The sequence below is a fragment of the Lepeophtheirus salmonis genome, chromosome 6, assembly GCF_016086655.4.
Source record: "Lepeophtheirus salmonis chromosome 6, UVic_Lsal_1.4, whole genome shotgun sequence".
NCBI classification, from domain to species: domain Eukaryota; kingdom Metazoa; phylum Arthropoda; class Copepoda; order Siphonostomatoida; family Caligidae; genus Lepeophtheirus; species Lepeophtheirus salmonis.
This window is the reverse complement of record NC_052136.2, coordinates 52089629-52102691: the sequence shown is the minus strand read 5'-3', so window position 1 is coordinate 52102691 and position 13063 is coordinate 52089629. Positions and strand designations below refer to the sequence as shown.

The window sequence follows — 13063 nt, the reverse complement described above, 5'->3', positions numbered from 1 at the left end:
AATTATCTTGTTTGCGTCAAATATATATATAAACTGTATCCCAGAATTGTTTCTATCTGTCCAAAATAATTATCGTCTCTAATCAGTTAATCATAAAAAAAAATCTTATTCTTCCCAAAGAATATTTACAAAAACAATTTTTATCGAAAATCTTGAAGAAAAAGCTTAAATAAGTAATTGACTCTTCTGCAATAGTAATTTTTATCATAATTTAGAATAATACTGCCTTAATGATTTTTGTGACTATTGCCTTTTCGATTCTTGAAACAAGGGACTCCATCCCACTGTGTAAATGCTTCTAATTTGGCTAACTATTTCTACTATTCTGCAGTTATTATTCGTTAATTTAGTTTATTATAACTGAGTTTTAGCATCATTTAGTTAAAAAAATCTTTTTAAACACTATTCTAAGGCTATATTACCCGTGCAGACCCAGTTACAAAAAAACAACCCTTTCCCATTCCTTATTCTTATCAATTTCTTAATATTAATTACATTGTCAGTAAGAGTTGCCTACTATCTCTGTTTTTTAAGAAAGGAAACAAACCGTGATATGGATATATTTCCAAAACTACACTTTAATTTTGAACGTTACTCCATAGACACACACTCATACCTAGTAGCTAAAGCAATTTCCCGAATAATCTATAATTTTTTTTTGGGAGAAATTTTAATATAAACATGAATACTAAAAATAAGCTTACAATATACATACATATTTTTTAAGCAAATATTTTATTCTTCTTAAGGGATTGAATTTCATATTGTATGTATAAATGTATATACAAATTGTAAAACGTTTAACAATAGTTTAAAAGCATTATACTTTTATTTAGAAATAAAAGAGGCCGAATGTATTATTTTTATTCATTATAGCTTTTAACACAAGAATGACCGGCAAGTTATTTTTTCTTTGTACTAACTAGAACTACACTTTCTTTTTCATATCAATTATTTGATATGATTTCATAATGTTTTAATCGAAAGATTAAAAAAATTGTTGTTGTTATTTTTTAATCTTCCATTTTTTTACAAAGCTTTAGTTATAAATATTAGAATGATAATGATGAGTGCTTTCTAAATTAATATCTTAAAATAAAATATGCTTGACTGTTTACTTTTGATTACTTTCTCAGTCATTTTTGACACGTTTGTAATTAAAAATATACAATAATTACTATTCTAGTTTTAAGCCCAAAATTTAACTTAAAATTATTAAATTAAGTAGTTTACAGTTTTAAATCATAAAAATCAATAGAAGTAAAGAAAAACTAGGTTTATAGGGGCAACTTGGATAAAACATCATAAAAAGTTATAAATCTACGTGATATAAATTTAGAAAAAAAGAAGCAAAGTATGTATTATCTATTCAAATGGTACTGATTTATTTCTTTCTCATAATGCATCCAAAATTTAATAATTAAAGATCATCATACCGTATTAAAATTACTTGCATAGCAAAAAAAAAAAAATCCACATTTATTTACTATCCTGCAAAAATAATGTAACTTCTCTATCAAAATTAATTTTATCTTTTCTGAACAGTGCAAAAAATATTTGTGTCGATTTTTAAATCGATATTACTTTTTAATTTTTTGCATTTATCTATCATAAACTATTATCTTTTAAGAATAGAAACAATGAAGGGATAAAGAAAGTTTACTGTTCTCTCCCATTATCTTTTGGAAAGATCACTGTTATTACTAACTATGTATTAATACGAGTTATCAATATAAGGATGTAATTTACTGAGATTCCACATTGCAATAATAAAACCCCATAAAAGAATCAATGCTATTATTTATTTTATGCCAATCGACTTTTTTAATTTTAAGCATTTATCAGGTTTGATTTTTTTTTTTATTGCCAACTTATCTTCTTGTGCAGTGAACATTTAAATATACAGGGTGGATAGGGTAAATCCAAAATAACTTTAACGGCTAATTATGGGTTTGGAGAGGTTTTGTGATAAAATATTTAAAACTTGTTACAAGCTAAATGTGTTGGTTGTCGAATTTAATAACATATTTTTTTAGTATGACGTCGTTAAAGCATCGAAATAGTTAGGAGAATTTCAACCATCGAAGTTTGCTGCGTGAGACGTGACGTGATTAAGGATTTTGGTGAGGAGGGAAAGGCTGAGAGAGCACCTCATTCAACAAGATCTGATAAAATCCAACTAAAAAGTTCATAACTGGCTTCAAACGATCAATTGACACTAACCAGACACACTAATTGCTAGGCTGGCCAAAGACTGCAACATGAGCAAAGGGATAATTAAAAATGCCCTCAGTAGTAACATATGCATTTCTTGTCTAGGGTCAGAGCCTCAAAGTATCTGCTAACAGAGCATAATAAGGCAGACAGAATGAGCCAGGGCTTTTCTTAAAAACAGAATGAAGAACAAAGGCTGTTACGTGCGGTTTTTTTTTCGGACAATAAAATCTTTGACGCCAAGCAGAATCGTAAAAACGATAGATGGATCTGTCTGGACCCTGATGAGGTCCAACCAGTCATAAAAACAAAGAATCCGGGTTCGGTTATTGTCCTGGCGGTCATCAGCATAGAAGGATAAGTTATACACCCCCTAACTTCTTCCAAAAGGACCAGAAGGTGACCAAGGAGATCTAAAAGGACGTTCTTAAGGACATGGTCATCCCATAGATGAATGGAATAACTGATGGGAAGCCATATATTGTCCATAAATAATAATAACTTGCTCACAAGGCAAAGAATATCCAACAGATCTTAGTAAAAAATATGATAGATCTTGTACATCCCTTTTATTGGCCAGCCAACATCCCAGACCTAAATTCCTGTGGTTTTTACCTGTACAGCAGGGTAGAAAGGATCACCTGCAAGAATAATTATGCCTCAGTTGAAGGCTTGAAGACCTCCATCGTAATACAATGAAGGACATGTATCCGCACAGGGTAGCAAATAAATGCAAGGCATTCAGGTGCCGTGTACAGATCTTGATCGAGAACGAAGGCTTTCATTATGATTAGTCATTTTAAATTTAATGTGGTATACAAATTTATAAAAAAATATCTTTATATCTCTTATAAAAGTTTAATAATAAGCCGTAAAAGTTATTCCGGATGAACGTTGTCCACCCTGTAAGTATGGTTGTTCATGACTAATAGAAAGAAACATTTTTGTTGTGTTGTGGAATTAAAAGTCTAAGTCCTTGATGGACTCAGAGTAAAATTAAAGATAAATGATTTCTTCCCAAGTCCTTACAAGATAAGGAGTTGGATTTGAGTTTGTTTATTTATCTCACTCACCGTAGCTAATTTAATAACACTTTATGACCCCTAATCTGCTCTTCTCCATCTCTCAAATTGTTAGGGTTAGGATGCCATTGTTTTGTTCATTTTGAAAATATTGACAGTACTTCGAATTTTCAACAATAAGAATCGACAATGATATCTTTTTCGAATTTGAAAATATATTAAATACAGGATCATAATTAATTTATTTTTTCCATTATCGGTTATTCCCATAGATAACTTTGTGCCAGTGAGTAAGCTTTTACTCTCGATTTGAACAAATCCTAGAAATGTGAGCACAACTGAACGCGATTTCCCAATTTTGGGACTGCCATATGCAACCAAGTAAATATATAGTTTGAAAGAAAATCACCGACATATTCATAATATTTTATTCAAAATAAGATACATGAAAATAACATTAATTTTATGAACCAATTCAGAAAACTCTATATTTATCCTAACATTCAGTAAATAAAGATCCCTCTAATGCCCACTGTAGTATAAAAATAAGCACAAATAAGAAAAATGATAATCATATAGACATAGTCTCAATATGGATGAAAAAAATAACATGAAAATATATTTTAGTGTAGCTTATCTTCTTTACTTCTTATTGTTCAGAACATTTGTTCAATGTAGGGAAAAAAGGATATTTAAGATGAAAAAAAAAAGCTGTTTCTCCATCCCCCTTATTTTTGTTTGATATTATTGCCATTAAATCTATGTTTAAATAGATGTGGTGTTTGAGTATTGGAATGTTTGTATACAAAACATAGAAACATTAAGACATACATTTTTTATTAACTGAGATATTATGTTACGTACAACATCATTAAAATCTTTTGTTACATCATGTTTTGATTGCATTCTTTTTGTGATAATATTTTAGAAATATTTGATGTAAACGCCATCTTGTTAATGCATGTTCATATATAAAGAACCAAATACAAATTTATACTTTTATATTATATGTAGTCATAATACAAGCTATGATAAGAAATTTTATACTTTATAAATACTTTCTTAAAATATTTTTTTTATACGATTCGTATATCAGGTTGTGTATTTATATATATTTTTTTTTTGTTTAAAATAACTTATTTATATTCTATGATATAAACAGTGTAAATAATGAATACACATAAATATAAAATTAGATCATATAAATAAAAAGCAACAGGACAATTAGTTTAAAAAAAACATAAATGAACATTATTGTTCATATTTTATGTCCTAAAGTAAAATAGCCTGATATAATAAAAAATTCTACACATCAATCAAGGTTAATAAAAAACGACGATGTCTCCTTATTATTGACTTGATGAGATTAAAATGTTGCACGGACCTCGAAGGAATAAATTTGATGATATTTCCGGCCCATGCCTACGACAAAGATGAGGACAGAGGGATTTTGATAGAAAATGTTGAATATCGAGCAACTGCGCGTATCGTTATAGCTGTTAATTCTTCCACGTGCAAGGAAGAGTCAATAGTTATTTTTTTTGGCAATCAATTATTTAATATTTAATAGAGCAAACTCCACGGCTTTGTGACAGGGAGAAGTATTTTTATTTCTCTTATATGCTCCAAATAATACAAATTATTTAATTCATTTTCCAAATTATTTTAAGAAAGTATTTATTAAGTATAGAATTTCTTATCATAGCTCGTATTATGACTACATATAATATAAAAGTATAAAATTGTATATTTCCCTTTATTAAGAATGATAATAAAATTCTCTGAATAGACGCTATGAGTGGCGAAAAAACTTCCAAATCCCGATTAGTCAAGGATGTTCTCATTTGGATCCATTCATAATATTTAGAGGACGTGAAATTCACCCTCCAGTCTCTCAACGGATATATACCTCATTCCTCCACAAACTTTTTGTAACATATTGGAATTATACTAGATAAAAGGCAGAGCCCACCACCTAATTTATACTTTGGACGAATTAAACCCGGAATATAATTTTTATGGAAGAAAACCTTAAACCCCGCATCTTCTTGAATCATTGGAGATTCTTCTAGATAAGGAATTGGGGTAGCTCTGTATAATACAAGGGGAACAATTCTCAAATTGTATAAATCAATGCATTTTTGTAGAGATAAATGGCGCCATTTTTGGATCTGTTTGTTTAGCATCATATTTAATTGTACCCAATTACCTCTTGACACCCCATTGGTTGTCCGTTCGATACCTAAGATGCTCATCTTCGGTAGAACTATACAATCTTCGATTATTGTAGAACTATCCGGCTTCCAAGATCCAAGGGGAAGGATGGAGGTTTTTGTTAGATTCATTTCTAATCCAGAGTTGACCTTAAATTTGTTAAAAAAAGTCAAAAGAACTTTGATCCCATACTATAGTTGAATTTCCGAATTGGTTTAATCATTAACGTTACATCAACAACATATAGGTCAATTAGATGTGGAGTCCCAAAAAAAGAGACACCAAACCCCAAATACTTTTTCGAAATGGTGCTAGTTAGTTAATCGATGTCAGACATAAATAGTAAGGGGGCGACTGGACAACCTTTTTTACATCTCTTTCTTAATAAAATGGGTTCACTCATTTTACCATCCAACGAAATTATAGAAAAGCCGTTAGCGAGTAAAGCTCTGATATGATTAAAAAAACGTTTGGGGAGTAACCTTTTAATAGATCTCATAATGTGGCAGTGACATACAGAGTCAAAGGCTTTGCAAAAATCAATTGCAATCAATGCACCAAACTTACCATTCCTAATAAGAGATTCAATTGCTGTAGCTATATTTCGTGAAATATCCGTAATTTTTTTATTTCTCAGGAAACCTTTTTGTTTATCTTACATATTTCGGTTTAAAATGGGTTCAATTTGCTTAGGTAAAACGCCAAACAATATTCTGCAAGCTTCATTTAAAACTGTGATGGAGCTCTTGAAATCAGTGCCATCACCCTTTTTAGGTATAAGAGCTATCCTTCCTTTTGTAAAAGAAAGGGGCTTTTTTCAAGACTTCTCCATGGATTATGCTACTTTTAAAAGGTATGGCGCAATTTCTTCGGGCGCGAGAGTGAAAATTCGCCCGCAAAGGCCATCGGAACCCGATGCCTCGGAATCCTTGAAATCTTTCTTTATATAATTTACGATGTTGGCCTTGGTAAATACTTCAACCTTTGTGGGTTTTCTTTTTCTTCGAGAAATTGAGTCTCTCTCCCCCTAAAATCTCCGAGAACCTTTTATGGAAATATTGCAATACTTCAGAAGGCTTATCGATTGTTCTATTGTTAACAACAATTTTTTGTATTGTAGTGGCTGTATGATTATGTTTGCGAGATAAATATTTGGTTTTCAGAATGGGGTCGGTTTTGCGATCTTCTTTTCTTCTCATTTCAGTTTCAGCAATGTCAAAGATTCTGTATGAATTCACCAAATCTGTGGTGTTTAAAAAAAATCAAATAGAAGAGCTCTTTAAAAATTTTTGAAGACTCTTTTGGAACCTATTTGCTTTCTTTTTGTGTGATTTAATAAATTTTTGCACCGTTTTAACAACAATATGAGACAATAATTTATAAGCACATCGAGAAGGCAGAAAGCTAAGACCTTTCAAAACATTGGATTTTTAAAAAATTTCGAAATTACATTCCCTTAATATCTGTTTTGGCACTTTAATTTGATGACTGCAGGAAATAAAAAGAAGAGTTATTCCAATAATTTTTTTAAAGGTTCCCACAATATGTAGCATTTGGATAAGGCTTATCCAGATCTACATTGAAATTTCCAATCAAAAGCATTGGAGAATTTTCAGTAGTTTAAGAATCAATAATAGACCGAAAAAAGTCAACGACTTGGAATTTGGCCCATTCGCATTGATGACTGAAAAAGTACAGCCTGACACGGTAACAATAATTTTATGCCAATGACTGTCGATTGTATATTCTTTTGCAAATATTGGCTTTGGAACTCTTAGGGAAACGAAAGTTAGGACTCTTCTCTTATCTGAACCACAAAATAAATTATGAAATAAAGATGGCACACACAGGTGACAATTTCTCGAGCAGGATGAGGACACCTGAGTCCTAACATCTTGCAGACATAGGATAACGGGTTTGAAATTCAATAGATGCTTCATAAGACCATATCTAACTCGTCTATCTCCACCTCCCCTTATATTCAACGACAAAATAGTAGAGAGTCCCATATTGACCTTTAGATCATTAGAAACTTTCGGAGGAAAAAAGTCGGTTATTTTTTACTGGAGTTTATTAGTCAGAGACATTTTTGGGTTTCTTCATCTCGTTCGACATTTGGCAATTAGAGTGTGATTCATTTCTGTTGCGCTTGGTAAGTGGTTGGGACCTAGTACGACTGAGTTCGACAACTTTGTCGCTCAGTAAAGGCTTATTAGGCTTATCATTACATAGAGTGTTCGATGTTAAACTTGGTTCCGAGGAGTTCGAAACGAAACTAAATATTTCCACTGTAGTGTCTGAGATACTTTCATTAGTATCACTAGATGGCTGCGTAGCCGGTGTGGATGAAATTGGATTATTCTCTGAATAAACAGTTGATACTTGATTTGAATCTATTAGCTCAGCCACGTTCAGTTCTTGAGCTTTACAATCTTCCCCACGTCTAACACATGTTTCTCCCTTTTGGACTAGATCCTCTTCTTGAGAGAAAAGTACTTTTTCTTTCCCATTTTCCCCCTTAAGCCTAGAGATCATCCAAGACTTATAGTAACTAACCGAGTTAGTTTTTTCACCACAAGAAGACCTAAAATGGCCAAACATAGAACAGTTTCTGCACTTTCGAGATTGGACAATAAACTCAATTGCTTCAATTTCATCTCCTAATGGACTCAGTGAAGGGATATTTCTAGGATTTCCTGTAACATGTATAATATGTCTGAACCCTTTGCGTTCCAATGTTGATATCTTGGATCATTGAAGATAGCCAATTTTTTCAAAAGAGATTTTCGAAAAGAAGAAGCATTCCCTATACAAAAGGAGTTGACTTTGTAGAAAGGTTCGAGCTTCGACCTAAATGTTTTCTCACAAATTTTTCAAGGACCGTATTTTAAAGTAAAATCAAACACATGATCGCCATCTCTAGCTAGCATGAGATTACGACAATTTATCAAAATGTCGAAGGAATTATGATCTTCATCCTTCAAGTCAACTTCAACTGGAAGAACAATGTCATTCGTGATTCTCTCCATAGGAATTTTATTACGAGTTATTATAAGAGGATGATGAAGGGTATCCAAATTAATACTGTGAACCTTGTTGAGATTTAATTTTAAAATATCCGTAGCAATCAAAGCAAGATTACCAGGATGCATTTGACTTTTACTCAAAGGACTACGTTTGTCAATTGTTTTTACAAATAAACAGAAATTTTTCCACCCCTTCGAGTCATTAACAGTCCCATGAAACACATAATTAAATGAAATGATAGAATCTTTATTTAAATTTGAGTTCACAACTCCACTATGTGACATTGATCTTGGTATATTGGACGTTCCCATATTGACAGCAGGAGTTATTGACGAAGATTCAAGGAAAACAGTACCTGGAGTTTGTTCATTTCTTATCATTAGGATTGGTACTATTTGCTCAAAGAATAACCGTGTTCTCAGAACCAAAGGAGCCCAAAATGTTGATCCATTTACAATGGATAAGGTTGTCTAAAGGAGATCCCCGTTGGGGTTTCTCCTTTTTTACTGTATTATTCTTTCATTCGCCGGACGTCAAAAATAATATGTGAATATAACAACAACAACGACAAAGGAGGGATAAAAATAAATTCAAGGTGAGTTTACTCACCCTGAGTAAATTACACCCCCAAAGGAGAACTCCTGGACTTATAAACAGGTATTAAAATAGACTTGGTAAAAAAAAGGAGGAAGAAAATCCCTTTACATGCTCCGTGACAAATCCAAGACGGTTTTCGACACGATAGTTGAGGTTTGTACGTATAAGATTAATCAAGAAGACTTTAAAGGGGTCTTGCAAACACATTGATGCATTTTTTTCACCAGAAAAGAGTCTTAAAACCACACAAAATGATAATCACGAAGGAGCAAATAAAAACACTTCTGCACTAGTCAAATACATAAACTTTTTTCTCAATATGGATGAAAAAAATAACATGAAAATATATTTTAATGTAGCTTATCTTCTTACTTCTTATTCTTCAGAAAATTTGTTCAATGTAGGGAAAAAAGGATATTTAAGATGAAAAAAAAAGCTGTTTCTCCATCCCCCTTATTTTTGTTTGATATTATTGCCATTAAATCTATGTTTAAATAGATGTGGTGTTTGAGTATTAGAATTTTTGTACACAAAACATAGAAACATTAAGACATACATTTTTTATTAACTGAGATATTATGTTACGTACAACATCATTAACATCTTTTGTTACATCATATTTTGATTGCATTCTTTTTGTGATAATATTTTAGAAATATTTGATGTATACGCCATTTTGTTGATGTATGTACATATATAAAGAACCAAATACAATTTTATACTTCTATATTATTTGTTGTCATAATATAAGATATGATAAGAAATTTTATACCTTGTAAATACTTTCTTTAAATAATTTTTTTATACGATTCGTATATCAGTTTGTGTATTTATACTTACCTGTGAGTAGTTTTTAGCTCATATCTTTACGTCCTCTCGAAAGATTAAAAAAATTTAAAAACATATTGAAATTTTTATATATATATTTTTGTATTGGATTGTTTGTGTTTGTTACAGAGAACATAAGCTAAACCTGTTTTCCCAAACATGTCATTTATTAATGTTTAATCATATATAAGTTTATTAATTACAATATCTTTATGTAAAAAATAATATCATAATAATTATATTCTTTCTAAAACTGTTATCAGTTATCAAAAATAGAAGCTCTATGATGTATTAATTATTATTGTATGAATTATTAATTGAATTTCTTCATCCGAAAACTATGGTTACAAAAAGTTTTCTATTTTTATCAAAAAATACAAATCAAAAATCCTTGTTTGATAAAAGTTATAAGATAAATAACTTACAAATGTAAAGTTATAATTTTATTTGAATGTGTGACTTTTTTAAGAAAAACTTAAGTATACATACAAAAGTCAAACTATTGGTAAAAATATACCAATATAAAATTTTGGTTAGATAATGTCATTATCCATTAATTTATTAATATAGCATTTAGTTGACCATATGAATTAATGTGTACGTCACTTAATCTAACTATATCAAAATTGAAGCAATAAATGTTTTGATAATTTATACTCATTACAGAATAATCCCCACTAATTTACAATTTATAATAATATTAAAAAGCTCATAAATCAAATTACTATTTTGAAAAAGTACTAATAATGGGATTATATTTGTTTATTTCAAACAATATTGTTTAAAATGGATTTTCTAATTTTATAGCTTAACATTGATGTCAATATGAATATGCTTACATTATTGTAATGTTATTTGCTATTATATTTTGATAGATACCCATATTGCTAGCTATATTGAGTTAATGACTGCTTCAAAATGGTAAAACATAGCTTCCTTATAGGCCAATCAATACAAACAATTCTTTAAATTTTACTATCAACCAAAATCACATATTTTCGTTCCAAAAAAATAAAGTATGGTGAATTTATTAAAACTTGATCACATGGTTCCAAATATGGCCTTAATTTTTATTTATTAAACTTCCTTTAACCCCCATGTCCTGTTAATAAATAGAATTTTCTTTTATGATCAATCCAAAAAATAGTTTTATCCGGGAAAATTTGCGATGGTCTTATTTCAACATGGCAACTCAATATATATAGCTTTTTTGTAAAGAATCTTTATAATAAAAATTAATACTTTCAGCTATGAAATGAGATATTTTTACACTCTCTAGATTGATTCCAATCGACCCGTATTTTTTTTTTTTGTTCAAAATTATCCAAATCTTAGAGTTATGAGCTTCAGAAGAAAAATCACTCATTTTTAAATTTGAAAAATAGTTTTTAATTTTTTTTGTATTAAGGATTAAATTTATTTAAGTCATATATCTTTATCTTCAACAGCAAGATTTAAAATTAACTTTGAGTTTTAAAAAATAACAGAAATTAAACAAACTTCAAACCCTATTTTTGAAGGTTTAGTGACTAATAAAAATAAATTCAGACCATGTTTGTAAATATAGAGCATCAAATCCGACTAAGTTCTGAATATATTGTAATTATGACAATTGAAGTACTGTTATACGGAAGATTAACTGCAATCAGCTGTCACAAGGGAGGGGAGGGGAGAATGAAATAAATAAGGTGATAGTCATTTTTTTTATCCCCAATTATACTTTTGATTCCAACAAGGACTTAAAAATTATAACTTGGCAACAAATCTTCAGGGTTACCCTCCGTCTTTTATGAACACACATGAATGTTTAATCAGGTTTTGAATATAATTGAATTTATTTATGAGATAATGTTTATAACTCGGGAATCGAATAATAGTCACAACTCCTAAACAAAATAAAATTCATTCTTCGTATTTCTAATTCCAAAAATAACAGACCATCTAAAAAGTTCAATGGATTTACAACACATTATGTTATAAACGTAAGTCTTCTAGTTGTGAGTTTTACGCTCATTTGAATTCAGAAACAATTTACATTTCTACTTATGTACCTTGTCTTTAAGTATCTTGCTTATATGTATGGTGTGTGAATTTACAAAACAGATATAAATAGATTATACTCATACCAACATAAATCTACAAATCCAAATTGAAAATATATAGAAGCTATTTTTATGAATCAATTTTGTGAGAGAAGGAAAATACCAAAAAAAGAATTGATATGTCAAATTACATTTGATTACTGTTATTGATTATTGGTTGCGCTCTGCTTCAATCTACATTATTACCCACCTAAATACATACATATACATTAATATCCAATACTGAAATTGATTTATTATATTCTACTTTTCCATCTAAATTATTAAATATTTTTTTCTTTTACACACTGTTTCTTCGTATTACATAACATTAAAATAATTTTCAGAGTTTTTAAATGGAAATATAGGTAGTCAAACACTTCAAAAATATCTTCATAATAGTATTTACATCCCGCTTAAGTAGTTTTTATCATAAACAACGGGACAACAATTTTTATTTACTCATCTCTATTATTTAAATTTTGAGAGGTTAAGAGTCTTTTTTTCTACAATGTTCAGAAGCGCTATGTTTCAGAAAACATAATTAAGTTGGTAGCCCTAAAAAACATTGTCTTTGACATCACCATGAGCACATAGTATGAGAAGAGGATTGAGATCATAGCACTCTTCTGCATGGGATTGTCCAAGAAGGCTATCTGTGAGCAGACTGGGGTCTTGAAAAAAGACGATTTATAATGTATCCATGCGATTGAAGATTGGAAAGAACTTCAGACACTCTCCAGGAGCAGGCAGGAAACCCTCTGTGTCCGTCAACCCCTTTAAGCCGGTCATGAATAAAGCCAATCCCTCAATTGCTGACATGGGCATGATATGAACAAGAACCCATCAGCAGTATCCAGGCCTTTAAAGAAGGCAATATGAAAAGGGGAACCTGTGGACGCATTTTATTCTTATTCTGGTCAAAAGACCTTTACTGTGGAACAGTATGGTCATGAATCCTGTGTGATTTTTTATAGGATTTAGGCTGGAAGCTGATGAAAACGTCAAAATTATGGATTACAAAGTTTTTTCCATAGATCAAATGCACCCTTACGGAATTATTCCTGCATGGGGCAAAAA

At 30.4% G+C, this 13063-nt stretch overlaps 1 protein-coding gene across 5 annotated transcripts in view; it reads left to right on the top strand.

The window, feature by feature from the left end:
- The window catches only part of LOC121120536 (uncharacterized), a 67178-nt gene that overhangs the window by 26813 nt on the left and 27302 nt on the right, over nt 1-13063 (top strand). The window lies entirely within an intron of this gene.